This window comes from Artibeus jamaicensis, unplaced genomic scaffold (genome assembly GCF_021234435.1).
Source record: "Artibeus jamaicensis isolate MK-2021 breed Jamaican fruit bat unplaced genomic scaffold, CSHL_Jam_final contig_391, whole genome shotgun sequence".
NCBI classification, from domain to species: Eukaryota; Metazoa; Chordata; class Mammalia; order Chiroptera; family Phyllostomidae; genus Artibeus; species Artibeus jamaicensis.
In genome coordinates this window covers 5,544,059-5,562,473 of record NW_026521814.1, presented here as the reverse complement: position 1 = coordinate 5,562,473, position 18,415 = coordinate 5,544,059, and positions in this window count along the sequence as shown.

Here is an 18,415-nt window from a genome sequence, read left to right as displayed (position 1 = left end):
CACTTAGCACAATGCTAAGTCCATCCACGCTGTTGCAAAGAGTAAAATTTTCTTATGTTTTATGGCTGAGTAGTATTCCATTGTGTAAATGTACTATAGTTGTTTTATCCACTCATCTATTGATGGACACTTGGGCTGCTTCCAAATCTTGGTGATTGTTAATAATGCTGCAATGAACAGAGGGGTGCTTATATCTTTTTTAAACTAGTGTTTCAAGTTTCTTCACATAAATTCCCAGAACTGGAATCTCTGGGTCATAAGGCATTCCATTTTTTTTATTTTCTGAGGTAACTCCGTACTGCTTTCCACAGTGGCTATACCAGTCTGCATTCCTACCAACAGTGCATGAAAGTTCCCTTTTGTTCACATCCTTGCCAGCACTTGTTGTTTGTCAATTTATTGATGATAGCTATTCAGACAGGTGTGAGATGATATCTCATTATGGTTTAAATTTACATTTCTCTAATAATTATTGACATTGAGCATCTTTTCATATGTCTATTGACCATCTTTATGTCCTACTTGGAAAATTGTCTATTCAGGTCCTTTGCTCATTTTTAATTGGATTATTTGGAGGGTTTTTTGATGTTGAGTTTTATAAGTTCTTTATAAATTTTAGATATTAACCCCTAATCAGATGTATCAGCATATATGTTCTCCCATTTAGTGGGTTATGTTTTTATTGTATTCATGATTTCCTTTTCTATGCAAAAACTTTTTAGTTTGATATAGTTTCATTTGTTTATTTTTAAACTGCCAAATGTATTTCCCTGAGTTTTGTCAACTGTGCTAGCAAATGATCAAATCCAAGGAGGGGGTCACGGGAACCTCTGATACGCAGACAAGTCAGACAGAAGCTGTGGGTAACCTGGGGCCTAGTACATCCCATTGGTGTCTGAAGTGGGTAAGGGGGTGGGGGATGGGATGGGGAGTCCTGTGGAGCTGAGCCCTTAAACCTGTAGGGTTTGTGGTAAATTCAGTTGGTGTCAGAACCGAATTGAATTACGGACACCCAACTGGTATCATGGAGAATTGTTTTGTATCAAGACACACCCCTCCCTCTCTGCACATCTGGTGTCAGAAATGGTATAAATGAGGACGCAGAGTGAGAGTAAAGGAGAAACACACTGGGAGTGTTTTCCCTGTACAGTAGCTCTCAGGGTACCACAGGGAGTGAGCACGTGAGTCAGAGAGATCACCCAAGACACATGCCATGCATATTCTGCAACCTGATTTCAGAAATGGTAATCCGTCACCTCTACTGCATCCTGTGCTTTAGAAGCACGTCACTAATCCAGTGCACACTCAGAGAGAGGTAATTATACAACATGCAGGCACGAATATCAGAGGGCTGGGATCATCAGGCACTAGGACAGAGGGCTGCCACAGATGCTTAAATACTGAAAACAACAGGGCGATCTGTATTCTGCGCTCTGGTAGAATCGCATGCACAGAAAGGGTTGGCATCAAATTTTTGAAGTCTATGGAATCCACTATTTGAAATACTTTTTGTAATAGACCTGCCAGTATTATATGCTTAAATAGGGTAATGAATCAAATGAGGAAACACAAGTGTATGCCTTGAAGTCATTTTCTGTTCCAGAATGATTTTCCCCCAAAGCTATAGTTTTCTAGACATACAGTGATGGATTCAGTAAATCAATAATGTTATCTCTGTGGCAATAATAACTGTTTAGTGATCTTTAGAGCTTCTCTTTTAGAGGGCAATTGACTGCCAGGCATCACAGCTCAGTCCAAGGTGGGGAGAGGTAAGAAATGGCACTAGCAAGCACTCTTCTTTCTTGAGAGTAGGAAATCTCTGAAGCTCTCTAGCTGGCATTGCTTATTTTACAATGGTCCCCCCAAGTCCAAGAGAGCCCCTGAGATAACACTGACAGGTTTAGGCTGATCCCGATTTGACCCCTATGGGCTAGTTATAAAAGTGCATCTCCATCTGTTGAAACATCAGGTCTGAGTAGGTAGATGGAAAAGTTTTTGGATATACAATGAATAATCTACCACACAACCAAAGTTCTCAGCCATACCAAGTCTCCCCGACCTTGTACATTTTTAATTCAAAGAAACTTAGTATTCTAATTTATTTTGACCTTCTATTTTATCATATTAAATTATTAGCTGCAGAAACTAAATGAATCCAGATGAAGTCAGACGAATCCGGGGGCCTTGAGGCAATGCGTGTTAGCTTTAATTTCTGAGTTGTTAACTGACACTTTTAGATAAAAATATATGAAAACAGAAAATACGTCACACAATGGAAGAAACTACAGGGGCTTTATACATGGGATGTTGATAACAAAGCTGCTTTTCATAACGAAATCTTTCCTTCCCAGGAAGCCCGTTATCTGGCCAATTGCTCCAATCCTTTTCTTTTATTAAAAAGTCTGCACCTAATATTTCAAAGTCTGATTCAATTATAGATGATGAGGGGAACGTAAAGCTGTTGTTGTTTTTTAATATGTGCTTTAAAACTGGTGCATTGATGCTTAATGTTCCTTAATAAATTTGTAATAATAGAACACTTAAGCTCTTTTAAAGTTAAAAATAGCATTTTATAGATGGGCTAGTGGCACAGATTCTTAAATTTAAAAACTATAGTCAGAAACACAATATATTAAGATTATATTTTGAACACATGGTCCAAATAAGGATTTTTTAAAAGTGTTATTAAGATATTTGATAGTAATCGTATCTTACACAAAAAGAAGTATGTACGTAATATGCAGAAATAAAATTAAAACAATATGAGAAAAATGGGTGTTCCTTTAAGCCATGAAATGAACAACCTTCTTTAAGACTGGAAATAAAAGAGCAGTAAATCCAACAATGTATAAATCAAGCATTCTACATTGCAAAACACACACACAAAGAAAAATGTTGGTAATTACATAATATCAGACTAATTTATTTAGTAGAGAAAGTATGCCTAACAAGTAAAAACAACAGACCAAGTACAGGTAGAATGTACAGGTACAAGTACAAAGGACATGAGAATAACCCACAGAGAAGTGAAAAAAAAATAAATTCAAGTAGCTTGCAAATATCCAAAAATATAATAAAAATAAAAATTAGAATACTATATTTTCTTTTCAGATTGGCAAATGAAAAATAATTAAAAATAGAACTGTGTAATGCATATAGATCATCTATGTCTATAAACTCATTAATAACTCTCTAGATAATGATTATGCTGTATCTAGGAAAGTGAGCAGAATGGCTGTTTGGAAGCATTTAGCTGCAAATCCTTTTCTGTTTTTTAGAACTTGAACTGGGATAATCTAGTCCTATTTTTTAAAAAAAGTATTTTAAAATTAAAGAGCATGCTAAAAGTCTGTGACTAACTACAATCTAAATGAAAATCTATCACTATCATGTAATTACACAAGTTATTGCTTAACACCTCTGATTCTCATTCACACCAGACCAAATATAAGTTTTTAATTGCCCGAGAGCTTTCTCTGAATACTGTAGCCTGCTTTGTCTGCCTGGGTGGTAGGCCAGAAGTACTTGCAAATTAGTGTCCTCTAAGAATGGCCCGGAAACAATGGCTGACAGGAGCTGGTATATAAATAACTTCCACCATCGCTTGGATGGTATATCTCTGAGACATGTACCCTCCACTGGCTCACCCCAACAGGCTCAAACCCAAATGACATGATAGAAATCATTTGGGACTGGGCCTGAGAAGGTCCACAGTGCACAGGCAGTGTTCCACAACACAGTGGCCAAGCAATCCAAGTGGTACACCTCCACTGCTACGCGAGATCACCTTCCTGTGACTCCTACAGCCTTCTGGGGAAGACCTTATAACCAGCGAAGCAAAGACTAAAGACTTACTTAGGCTTTGTTCAGAATGGATTGCCCTGGTACATTGGAGAGAATAAAAAGTATATTGTTGTTGCACTCCAGTTATACTCAGGAGTAATTCAGAAACAAAACAATTTAGAAGAATCTCTCCATTAGTAGATATGTGAGCTATGCACACCTGTTGACTTGGTATAGTGGGAAAATAGAATGAAATATGGATGGCCATGAGATTCTGAACAATATTAAATGACTTGGTGAGTTTGTCGGGGGTCTAGAAAGTATGAATATGAGATTGGAAAACCAGAGGAAAATGTTTCAGAAACTAAGCATATGGGTGTATTATGAGAGTGGCACCAAGTATGCAAACCTTTATATTACCCTTTAGTGCCCACCAGAGACCTCCACCTCCAACACAGAGTAAACCAGCAAGAGAGCCCTTTGAAGAGTAACCAGTTTCTTCCTCAGCCCTACACCCATGGTGTTTTCTAATAAGCTTCTGACTGGCCTATGCATGAAACAGCAGTAAGGGGAAGAATGGGTCCAAAGTATAGACTTCTTCTCAACGTAATATACTAGGACTGGCTCCAAGAGTCAGTCAGGAGATTAAATCATGACTCATGGTAGAATTCCACATAACAACAAAGTTTCTTTTATATAAGCTTTATGCCACAACCCTTAACATCCCACAGCAAGCAGGCACTTCCCAATCCCTGCTGATACCTAAGATCTTTCCATCTTTTTTGTAAAATATATAAACAAACAAACAACTTTTATTTCTATGGCAGGAATAGTAATTTCTGCCAGTGATATGCTGATACTTGACCTAAGTTATTGATTTAAAAGCAATGAGAAAAATAATCCATTGGTCAAAGAAAAGTTCATGTGAAGTCAGAAAATATTCTGTAGAAAATGGTAATGAAAACACAACTAGGAAAATGTGTGGGATGCAGTTAAACCAGAAAAAGAAAAATTATAACTTTCAATGTCTCTATTTAAAAGAAAGGAAATATTTACAATAAATTATCACAATGTACAACTAAGAAGCTAGATAAAGAAAAACAAATTAAACCTAGAGCAAGTAGGAAAAATCAATGAAATGCAAAGCAAATATTAGAATTAAAAAAGCCAATATCTGGTTCTCCTGAAAGATTAATAAAATTGATAGGCATCTAGCAAAGCAAATAAAGAAATATTTATTTATTTATTTGTGTTAAAATAAATAACACAAAATACCAATAACAGGTATGAAGAGTGTGATCTTACTGCAGAACCTACAATCATTAAAAAGGAATGTTATAAATAGCAGTATGCTAAAACACTTGAAAACTTTAATGAAAAAGGCAATTCATGAAAAATTAGTTATCAAAGCTACTCTGGATGAATCAAAATAGCATTCTATGAAAGTCATCAAATTCATAATATTTAAAAGAAAACCAACCTCAATAAAAGCTCCAGAGGTAAAGATTTGCAGTGGTAAATTTGCCAGATATTTAAGAAAAAACATTTAATCTTATAAAACCTCTTTTAAAAAATAGACAAAGGGATATTTCCCAAATTACTGTATAATGCCAGCACAATCCTTACACCAAAATCTGATCACGGCATCACAAGAAAATTACAGATCAACCAACAGTCCTCATAAACAGAGACACAAAAATCCTTAGCAAAATAGAAAGTCGACTACAGAGCTATATAAAAATAAAATATATTGTGATCAATAGAGAATTATTTCAGGAGTGCAAAATTAGTTCAATAAGTGAAAATCAATAATGTAATTCAACACATTAACAGCCTAAAGGGGAAAACTTGTGATCAGTTCAACAGATACAGAGAAAGACTTTGACAAAAATTCAATATACTGCATTAAAAAAAAGTTCTTAGCACACTCAGAAAATAAGAAAATTTCCTCAACTTGATAGAGGACATCCACAAAAAATAAAATAAAATAAAAAATTTAAAAAACACTATAGTTGATCTTATACTTAGTAGTAAAACATTGGATGGTTATTCTCTAAAACTGTGAGTTATGCAAAGCTGTCTACTCCAAATAGTTATAAACACTGCACTGAGGGTCTTAGTCAGCGAAATACAGCAATACTATCGGGAAAGAAAGAATAAATCTGTCTTCTGCACAGAGAACATGCTTGCTTACATAGAAGGGCTTATGGACCCTACAAAAAAATCCCAGAGTTAGTGAGTAAAATTAGCCTAATCACAGGATATAAAGTCAACAGACAGTAATTAATTATATTTCTTTATATTAGAAAATGGAAATGTTAAAACAATACTCTTCTACAATAGCATCATAAAACATGACATTTCTAGGAATAAATTCAACCAGAGATATTCAAGAAATATTACTGAGAGAAATTTAAAAAATTTAAATAAATATATAACTATACCACATTCTTAGATTGGAAGATTCAATATTTTTAAGAAGCTCTCCCCAAGTTGATCTTTAGATTCATTGTACTACCAATCAAAATCCCACTGGCCAATTTTGTACAAATTGGCAAGCTGATATGAAAATTTATATGAAAATCCAAAGAACCTAGAATAGCCTAAAAAGTTTTTATTTTTTAATTTTTTTTATTTTTTAACTTTTAATTTAAAAGTGTTTATAAACACAGGTATCATATTTGTGAGATGTCACTTGCATATAAATGGGGAACAATAAATAGAGTACATGTTTTCAAAATGTCATTTTGTGGATGGCCAGTGCCTTGAAAATGTCAATATAAGTTCTGTGATATAACAAAATTGGTAAAATATTGCAAACAAAATATTCAACTTGAAATTTTTAACATGTTATAGGCTGTGAGTGATTCTAAAGCATATATAGTTGTTTAGTTATATGTAACATATTGTCTTCCAAACTTTTTCAATATTGGGCTATTCACTCTAGAAATCCCACCTTTCAATTAAATACGTTCTAACATCTTTCCCTCTGTGTGGCACAGTGTGAGGACCACAGACCAGCATTTTCTTCTCAGCACCTTTTGTAAGGGTAGATGTGTTGATATCACAAATGGAGACAGAAAAATTATTTCATCACAGCAAATAAGCCCAGAATATTTGATTTAGAAAGTATGTCCTCTTTTATATAGTCTTCACCTAATTATATTAAATATAATTGGCATTTCAATACTCCAATTAGCTAGAAATTCTTTGAGATGAATGAGCTTATACAAATAATTTGGAATAAAAGTGAGAATTCAGAGTTTCCACAATATAATGTGTACTTGATAAATTTGTTCTTTGTGCTAATTCATTTTATGTTTACATTGTATTTAAGTATAGATTCCTTACAGGCCCAAAATGTGTCTCTTAATTCTTTTGTATTTTCCCACTGAACGTGAAAGTACTGTATATGTATTCACTGGGAGTTCAATAAATGTTTTTAATCAATGTTTCATGGGAAGTATTTAGATTCAATATCTCCAGATACCTGATTTTTTAAAACCAGGATTTACATATATTAATTTGTCTATTTGTTACTTAACATATTTAGTTGAAATATACACATATCTGCATTTAAGTTTTTGAGACTATTCTTGGCCAATTAGTGATATTGCTAGATGCTATAACTGCTACTTAATTGCCTGGATTGGCTCACTTGATTATACTTAATTTTACATTTTAAATGCATTATCTGTTTATGTGCCTTTATTCAGAGAAAGTATATTGAATTACCTGCTGTCTAACAAAATGGAATACAATATTTGCTGGAAGGACACACCTTACAGTCCAATATTGAAAATAGTGGACCGCAACCCTGACAACTCACACCCATTTAAATACTCTCACTCAAGTGACTGAGGTCAAGACTTAGACTTGAAAACACAATACACTACATTAGACCAATAAAAGAGGCTATAACTATAAATAATGGAAAGCATTTATAAAATAATGGAATATTCATATGAAAAGTATAAAAATGTCATTGGTCAAAATCAGAAATATTATACAAAAAGATGGTGGGGTTCCTGACCAATTTATAGATCTAAAAGTATTCTAATATCCCATAACCATTTTATTTAAAAAGCTGTCAAAATTCATTATGGCAAGAGTGACAAATTTTCAATTATGTAATCTATCTAATACTAAAGAGGAGACTGACTAAATAAAGGCTACTGGAATAGATACATAAATATTTATAGCAAGGATCCACATTTTACATATACTAGGTTTAGTAAAGAGCTGTATAATAAAACATCTTTTTGAAAAGAGTAGCTATTAAATCAAACAATCCAGCCAGATCTGCATGTATCAACATACATGAGTGGGAAAAAAGGATAGATAGGCTTTTTAAATAAAGATAAGTTTATAATTTTATTACTACATAAATACAAAAAATACCATTTTTCTTTCTGGGATGATAAACTTCAGAAAAGAGAGGAGGGAAATATATAATGGGAAATGTGTTTAGCTCTATCTGTAATGTCTACTTTATTTAAAAGAGATATAGGAGGGAGGTAGGGAGGGAAGTAGGGAGGTGGAGAGAGAGAGCAAAAGCGAACAAAAAAAGACATTTAATATTCATGATCAAACAATCAGTAATCTGAATGTATATCTGAAAGGTATACATCTGAATGTATGTCCACTGAGTATTTGGGGACAAGAGGAGAAAACAAAGAGATGTGTACGGTTCTGGAGTTTACACCAATCAGCCCACTGTGCTTAGGCTCCCCAGAGAAAGCTTCAGAGAAGCACCTCCATCCACAGTGCTGCTCCGAGGGCCTCCAATGCTAATGCTCAGAGGAACATACTGGGTCACGGTCTCCTGTCAATGGCCTTTGAATAAAACAATTTTGGAATTTCTGTTTTTTTCCTTCACTGCATGCTCTTGGACCCATTTGAGTTAATGAACTTGGAGTAAAATCACACCAGCTCTAATTACAACTGAAATTTTCAGTATCCACTCACCAAGAACGGTAACTGTTCCCCACCTCATCATCTTCAAAAGGAGTACAAACCAAATACACACCCGCAGGGACAGACTTATTTGGATGCATCTTCTAGAACTCAAGACATCGGCAGCAGGCATTGTCGGGGACCATCCATAAATCCTTGGCAGCCCGCATTCACCCTGACAGCTTCTGGCTGCAAGCCCCAGTAGCTCTCCAAAAATGTTCCGTAGAATATGTGGTAGATGGTCTTACTATCTACATTTTACAGATACAATATTGTTCACCAGATTGAGCTTGGTAATTCCTCTAAAAAAAAGAAATTTAATACATTTCTAAAGTATAGGGGAATGTTTAGATATAAAGTATAAAGAAAATATGTAGCCACCTATATCCCCCTCGGGCAAATTTAACTACTACTCTCTCTTGCACGTATCCCTCAGCCCTCCCTACCCCATGCAAATTGCTTCCCTATACCCTTGCTTTCCTAGGCCTTGGTCAGAACAAGCTAGAATTCTACTTGTTTCAGTAGCCCTAGCATCAGGTGTTGTTATAGAACCAAACCTGGCTAATAAGATGAGAACAAAGGTAAGTTTATATCCCTAAATAAAAGAAGATAAGCCATCATAACCAAATCGACAAACAAGCCCTGGAGAGGTTGTGGAGAAAAGGGAACCCTAGTGCATTGTCGGTGGGAATGCAGAGCGGTGCAGCCACTGTGGAAAACAGTATGGAGTTTCCTCAGAAAACTAAAAGTGGAACTACCTTTTCATCCTGGAATTCCATGGCTGGGATTATACCCTAAGCTCCAGTACAAAAGAATTTATGCTCTCCAGTGTTCATAGCAGCACAATTTGTAATAGTGAAATGTTGGAAGCAACCTAAGTGCCCATCAATAAATGAGTGGATCAAAAAACCATGGTACATTTACACAATTGAATACTATGCAGCAGAAAGCAAGAAGGAGCTCCTACCCTTCGCCAGAGCATGGATGGATCTGGAGAGCATTATGGTAAGTGAAATAAGCCAGGCAGTGAAAGACAAATACCACATGATCTCACCTATAAGTGGAACCTAATCAACAAAACAAAGAAGCAAACAAAATATAAACAGAGACATTGAAATTAAGAACAAACTGACAGTAACTAGAGGGGCGATAGGAGAGGATAATGGGATTAAAAGGGGGAAGGATTTTCTAGGAATGTGTATAAAGTACACAGGGACACAGCCAAAGGAGGGTCGGATCAAGGGTGGGAGGTGGAGATGGCTTGGGTGGGGGGGGGTGGGGGGGGGAAATGGAGACAACTGTTTTATTGTTATTCTCGAATAACAATAACAAAGAGAGAGAGAGAAAATGAAGATATACCTTTAGAAACCCTGCCTCTTGCTACTAGTTTACAGTGCAAAATATGATAACTAAAGCTCCAACAACCACTTCAGATTATAATTTAACATAATATTCTGAGAATGGCAGAAGAGATAATCAGGTGGCTTGTTGCCTGATCACACCACCGTATCAACTGTATCAGCCTTGGTAACTGACCTCTTTCATGTGATAGAGAAATCAACTTCTACCTTCTGTAAACCACAGTAATATCTGTTTTTTTATGTCACACACAGTTGAGTATAACTCTACATGGTATCTACTAAAATCATGCAACAATTATATGAATATATTGTCAGTAGAAATTGTTAGCAGATGACAGAATGTAAAGCTCACTTGACTACCTCCTTCAAAATCCATTTACTTGACTCCTATTTAGAACTTTCAGCTGCCACGTGTTTATGATTTAATCTTCCATTTCCTTTCTTAAAACTTTTCATTTCTTTTCTTAAAACTATTCAGAATAAATGTATAGTTTTGTGTATTTTTATTATTTTACATAAAGAATAACATGCATTTTCTGCAATTTCACTCCACAATGTTTCAAAGGTTCCACATTGATATGTATAGATGTAATTTTTATGAATATGTAAATTTTAAAAATATTTGTGTGTATATATCACTTTTTATTGATTTATTTTTCTATTGATGGGCACATGTATTATTTGTGTCTAATATTTCACTGGTATTTACCAGTTTGAAATAAACATCTTCGAATTTGTCTTTTTCAGCGTATGAGTGAATATATGCTAAAAAAGATTTCTAGGAGCAGAAGCAGAGGTCATAGCATTTGCACATTTTAAATCCCCATAGATGTTCCAACTGGTTTCTTGAAGAAAGGCATAGTTTTAAAAATTAACCCCATATTTACAGATCAAGAACAATCTTGATCATCTTTGCAGATTTACTGTTATGAGGAATTCCTAGACAGGTGTGGCTTTTTATTCATGCTCATACACATTTACTGCTATAACCAATATTGTAAAATTTTTAAATAATAAGTATAGTCCTCTGTGGCTCACTACACTGTAGTTGCCTGGTGGGAAAGATCATAAAGGGAAATAAAAAAGATTAAGAGGACCCAGAGCCAGGAGAAATTTAACACCAACAAAATTAAATCATCAGTATGCCGAAAACAGCATTTCCCCTTCTTTCTATTCCTTATCAATTGATAAGCAGAAAAAGATAAATGGCCATGTGAAAAAGATAAGCTTTTCTCTAAATAATAATTCTTTTCTGTCCTGTGATATCTTCTATTTGACTTCTGTTCAAAGGTCTCAGGATTCTGTATCTGCAGATAAACTCCAGTTTATAAATTCATAAAAGAAGATAGAGTGAGACTTGTGTAAAGACTGTGGAGGCCAATGGAGCCCAAGACTATGAATCTTCTATCATGTCTATTCACCTTAGTAAACTCCCTCCATATTAAAAATTGTGGCCATGTGCCCTTAAACAGTCAGCGATGTCTAAAGTACATTCTTCAAAGTTATCTTTTAAATGTTAATTTATGGGAAGCAGAGCTGTGCTGAATTATCATTTATGTCAGTCTCTCACTGTGCAGTCCAAGGAATGATGTTTGTAAACAGTGAAAACAGCTTTATATATTTATTTTTTGCAATCATTTAGCTTTCAAAATATGCCTCAGAGACAGAAAAATTAAGTTATAATCTTGACATGTTTTTCAAACATGAGTGCTTTCTCATGTTTATAAGATACTGTGCATATTTTCTAGATTTTGATGATATAATTTAAAATTATACTGCATTTCCCCAGCAGAGGGAAAGATTCATTTTTAGTATGAAATCAACTTAAAAGTATTTCCTCTGTGTTTCTCCAATTAATTAGAGAAATAATAAGCAATTATGCCATAGTATAACCAATTTCATTTATACATCAAAATACACATATATGCATACCAAACATAAGGCATTTTTATGACTCCCTTTTCATTTTCAACATAGCCAACCTAGTTCTACAAAGTGACTGCCATAAATTTAAAAGCCTAATGTAGAAAACTGAGACTTTCTTGTATTAAAACATTCATTATTTTCTTTTAACATTTACCTAGTTCAAAAAAATAAGTGAAATCATTGACGAATTTTTGATGGTATGTCTAACATTTAACAAGGTCTCCTCAGTAGACAAACAAAAACAGACTGTTAATATTTTATATTATGATAAGTTCAACATTGGTCCTATATAAATGCAAGTTGTCTTGTTGGCAGCTGTATGAAAAATGCTTTTGATAGTAGCTCAGACTTTGTATTACAGATAGGTGTATTGATGAGTTTAGATTCTACACATAATATTTGTGTTTGAAATTAATCAGCATGATAAAAAAAAACACCTATTCAGAAAAATACATTAACTTGGACTTTGATTACTACCATGGGGAGGTGGCAGTCACCTGGTGCTGGTAAAAGCTGTGGGTTTTTTTTCTGAATTTAGACATAATATCATATGTCAAATACAAAGTGTTAATTCAAATTTCTTTGACAAATGATAAAATGTTTAAGTGATTATGTATATTAATCCATTTATCTAACTTGTTTGCTATTATGTGTTTCATTCTCATCCATAACATATTTGACAGGTAATCCTGTTCTGATTTTCAGGCAAGAAATTTGAGAAGTGAAACTGGTTTCATTTTAATAGCAGAAGAAATATATGTGAAGGATACAATGTCCTTTCCAAGCTCTCTGAAACCAGGAGGCCTAGTACTGAACTTGATGATTTGGCATCCTTGAATCATACATAATAAATTACATTCGAGTACAGTACATCCCCAAACATTTTTCACAGTCCTTTCTAACCTTTCCTCTGTTGGGACTCTATTTTCATTGAGCTAAAATAGTCTCTTACAAAATACAGCAGCTATACAAGCATTCAGTGAAATGCATGTTCAAGGTTGGTGTTTTCTCTTTTTCAAAAAAAAAAAAGAAAAAAATTCAAAAAGAAAATGCAACATCTTGAAGTTATCTCTATTCATGATCCAGCACCCTATAGTTTTCCTTAAAGAAGTATTCTGAAAAGTTGTTTTTAGATGTAACCAAAATGACTTCATGGAGACTTCTCAAGCCTGTACTTTGACAAGACTGGAGTAAAGAAACAGTTGTGAGCATCCACCAATAGCCTGCACTGCACTGCACACTCTGAAGAATACAGAGAAGTGGAGATCACTGCCCTAGCCCTAGAATGTTCCCTTTTATTGAAAATGGCCCTCCAAGCAGGTCTAGAATATGACTAACAATTATTTGTTCCATTTGCGTTATTTAAATCTCCACATAAACATTTTAGGAGATATATCAGATATTATAATACTGAAAGGCACTTACTGTACTGTGCCTATTTGTAGTTCATTAAAAAAAATAGTTGTACCTATCAATTCAATAATTAAATAAAAATTATAGTTTTCAAAGTTTACATGATAGTGTTATTATGTAGCTACAAACTTCATTTCTTAATGACCATTTTTTTTTTGCAAAGGAGCATTGGCTGGAAATAGTGACTTCTTTAAGAGGATATTGGATATGGTGCCTTTCTCTGTCATGCCAGCAAGATGAAAGGATAGTTATGGCTCTTACCCTCCCAAGTGCAACCTTAATAACTTATAGCATCTTCCTTATATTCATCTTTATGCTGTCTGCCTCCTTCTAAAGCATGCAATATTTTCTGTACAGGATAAATTCCTATGTTTGCAAGGGCTCACACACCTTTTTTCATGAATGTTAGCCATTTCTGGAATGGCTAACAACATCCAAACCTCTCAGTGAAATGCATTAAACTGGCTTACCAATTTACTTTCTCTTTCTAGGTAGTGTCAAATACCTAGTTGGAAGAAAAGCTAAAGTTCTCTTGGATTTTTCCCCCCTATTTTACCTTTTCTCCACAGAAAGGGAAATACCTAGTAGAAGAAAAAAAGGGAACATAGAGAGTACAGCATAGCTCATGTGGAAATGAAGTCTGGATTTCTATGCATTTATTTATGTTTTTAGCTCTATTATTGCTTATATCTTATTTATTTATGCATCTTAAAATCAACTGAAATAAAATCGATATAGCATGTCCAACTGATTCATGTTGTAAACAGTAGATAAAGTATATATCTAGGAGCTGGAGATAATCTGAATTTCCATTTAAAAAGAATAATTATGTCCACTGCTTTCTTGGAAGCCAGCAATAGAATTCAACTGTGGCCACTTCACCAAATACTGATTACTCTATATCAGACTTGTTTGGCGAGGTTCATGGGGAAAGAAAGCTGAAGTACTAGGACTTAGAAACCATGGGAAAACAACTATCCAGGGCTGAGGATCCAGGAGCAGAAATAAAGACCAGTCTCTACAGGGCAGCACTTGGAAAACATAAAAATTTCAATTATTTTCAGGTTTGTTTGTTTGTTTTTCAATGTTAAAGTTCCTGGAAACGTGCCCCATGAGGACATGTGTCCAACCGTTGGCCAAGAGAATTTGGAGTACCTTCATAGATGGTGTCATCAACACTGCATCCAAAGAGGAAGAGTCAGTTTCCCAAAACAAATTCTAAAGATGTGCATGAATGTTCCTGTGGCAGAATGGATTCCTACAATGACAGTTGTTAACAGATTCATGAGTAAAATTCATACTTTCACACTTAATGTCAGTAAAAATACTGATGGACTGGTGTTTATTATAGAGATGACTCTTGTCAGTAAATTAATTTAGTTAGCAAGGGTCAAGATACACACACAAAGCCCTGGCTGGTGTAGCTCAGTGGACTGAGTGCAAGCCTGAGAACCAGACAATCGCGGTTCGATTCCCAGTTAGGGCACATGCCTGGGTTGCAGGCCGGTTCCCTGCAGGCCAGTTCCCAGCAGGGGTCGCACAAAAGGCAACCATACATTGGTGTTTCTCTCCCTCTCTCCTTCCCTTCCCCTCTAAAGATAAATAAATAAAATCTTTAAAAAAAAAGATACACACACACATACACATATATATCAACTCACATAGAGTTGGACACATGTCCTCCCGGGGCACATATTGGAGCTTTCCAAACATTTTAATATGTAAATTATCTTATTTGCTCTATCCAATACAATTGATATTATTTTATACACAAAAAAATGCAAAGGGAGTAAGGGACAGTGATTATTCAACAGATTAAAAAGGCAGAGATGGGAACTGAAATCATTTTTAGTTTTGTTTTCATTTTATTTATTTTTGGTTTTAAACTTTAAGTGCTTTAATGTTTTATTGGTTTATTGATCACTTTTGATATACAGATTTGGACTCAAATTTAATCAGTATTCTTGTATAATAAAGATTTCTATATTTTCTAGAAAAGCAAGTGTAAATAAGAAATAATTTTATGGAGGAAGATGGCAGCAAGGTAGGAAGGAGCAGATTCCACTTCTCCCTACACATGGGAGAAAAACCTGGCTGATCTATGGAGGAACAGAGCAAACAGCCAACAGTACCCCAGCGTATATGAAAATAAGAGGCCAAAAATTGTAGCGAACACTAAAAAACCAAACAGTAAGGGGAGTGCTTCAGGACAATAAGGTCCCAGGGACAAGTGCAAGGACCAGGGCAGCTGCAGCCCCAGGGTCTGCCACAGGGTCCTTGGGAAAGAGCCAGGTCAGCTGCTCCCTCCACAGCCAAACAAGGTTTGAGCAGCACTGGGAGAGATAGGGTTGCTTGAAGTATCAGAGAGGGGAATAAGGACAAAGCGGCAAACACACAGGGGCTGTGAGCACCCATGGAGTCTGTGGACACTGGTTGGGGAGAGTTGAGAGTCATGCAGTGATGGGCCCTGACCCTGATAGTCACTGGTGTGGCTGGAGAATTGGGCTGTGCCAAAGGTCAGGCTGCTATACTGAGTGTCAAACTGGAGTAGGAAAAATTTCTCAAACAGAAAAAGTGAAAAGAGAGACACCATTGGGGAATTCTCCTGCAGCACCCACTCCAGCTACTTCCCAGCCAGGCAACAATCCTGAGGTGGCATGGAAGGTTGCTGGAAGGCCCTGAGCACTCCCATAGCACTGGGAAGGGTGCTCCCACAAACCCATGGGACCAATGCAACCTGGCCTAGTGTGCACACCTGCACCCCAGTCCACAGTGGTAACCTCGTGGAAAGTGCAGTCTGAGGAAGACCTGGATTCCACACCCAAGGCGCATGGAAGAGGCATAAGGGTGAGGCGCCAGGCCAGCTATGGGGAGAGGGTGCAAAGCTGACTGAGTGCAGATCTGGAAAGGAGAAAAGCCATACCAATCACCCGTCAGCCTGCCACAGCCAGAGAAACTAGAAAAACTGCTTTGGCCTGTTTGAAACTAACAAGAGGCTCCTTATTTTTTGAGTAATATTTTATTTCTTTATCTTTTGATTTCTTTTTTTCTCCTTTTATTTCTTTCTTGTTTCATTTCTTCTTCCTTTCTTTCCAATTTTATCTTCTTCTGCTTTTTTTTAAATACCCAAAAGTGAGACAAAAAAACCTGGAACTGTGAAAAGACCAGAGTTGTACACAAAGAGGGGGCATCCCAACAGCTGAGACAGTGAGGCAAATTTCACTTTGCTACTACAGAGAACCTGCAAGTTACTGCATATTTGTATTATTATTTTTTTCATTATTTTTAAATCTTTTATTTTAATAGTATTTTTGTATTCCTCTTCTTTCTGTATGGTCTTCTTTGCCTGGCTGGTTATATTGTATCATTTGACAGGTTTCCCTTGTTCTCTATTTCATAGTGTATTGCTAATTTACTGTCCTCCACTTCTCATATGTTTTATTAACACTACTCAAGGTCCTATACTCCCTATTCTTGTTATCCAGATCACATAGATGCTGTATTATGATTGTTGCTCTAATACTATTGAAAATAATAGCAGTTCCACATAATCATAAATACTTCACCCAGATCTTAGCCCACTTCATGGTTTCCTGAACCCTATTACTGTAGTGGTTAACTCTATTCTCTCACACACTACATCTATTTACTACCCTTTACTCTCACCTTACCTCAGAATCTGACCTCCCACAACGTCACTGATTTTTAGATCCAACTCACAATCCTTCCCTCCCCAGCAAGAGTCTTATCTTCTTTCCATCCTTTCTAAAAAGTGCCTATTTGGGTGGAAGATGACAGTTAACACTACACGTAGCCAAAGGATCTCCTATCTCTTCTCTACTGGCTGCTACTATAAATATCATAAAATACAACTTTGCTGTCTTAAACTATCTTGCCTTTCCGTCCAACTGATCACAAAAAAAGAGTAGGTAGAAGTGGTCAACACCAGGATACTCATGGGAAGAGGAAACCCAACAACAAAGGACCCACCAACAAATAACAACAGAAGGTGAAGGAGGGAGTAGAAACCACACAAACCTCAATCCAGGACCTATCTGGAAATGGAACTAAATATTTGAGAAACTATTCAGTAGAAACAACTGAAGAAGAGCAAGACAGAATCCTCAAAACCTTGTACACATAAAAGAACCAGCTTCAACACAACCTGCCCTCACAAGCACAACAAAATACAAGAGGTAGTGGACAGAGTGAAGGAATGAAAAGCAGGATAGATGAAGCAGAAGATTGGATCAGCAAATTGGAGGACAAAGTAAAAAAAAAAAAGCCACCCAGAAAGAGCAAAAAAAGAAAAAGAAGCTCAGAAAGAATGAAGAGGGATTAAAAGAATTGCAAGATAATATGAAATGTAATAATATCCAAATAATAGAGATATCAGAAGGAGAAGAACAAGAGCAAGGAATAGAAAACCTATTTGAAAAAGTAATGATGGAAAACTTCCCCAATTTGATGAGAGAAAAAACTCACGCAAATCCAGGAAACACAGAGAGTCCCAATCAAGAGGAACCCAAAGAGGCCCACTTCAAGACACAACATAATTAAAATGGCAAGATTCCAAGACAAAAGAGAATCCTAAAGGCAATCAAGGGAGAAACAGAAAGTAACATAAAAGGGAGCCCAGATAAGGTTAGCAGCTGACTTCTCAATGGAAACTCTCCCAACCAGAAGAGAATGGCAAGAAATATTCCAAGTAATGAGAACCAGAGGCCTGCAACCAAGGCTACTGTACCCAGCAAGGCTCTCAATCAACATACAAGACCAAATAAGGAGCCTCCCAGACAAAACAAATCTAAAAGAATAGACCTCCACCAAACCAGCTCTGCAAGAAATGCTAAAGAGACTGCTCTAAAGAAAGGAAGGAAAAGAGAGAGACAATGAAAAACACAGGTGCAAGAATGGCAATGAATAAGTACCTATCAATAATATCCTTAAATGTAAATGAAATAAATGCTCCAATC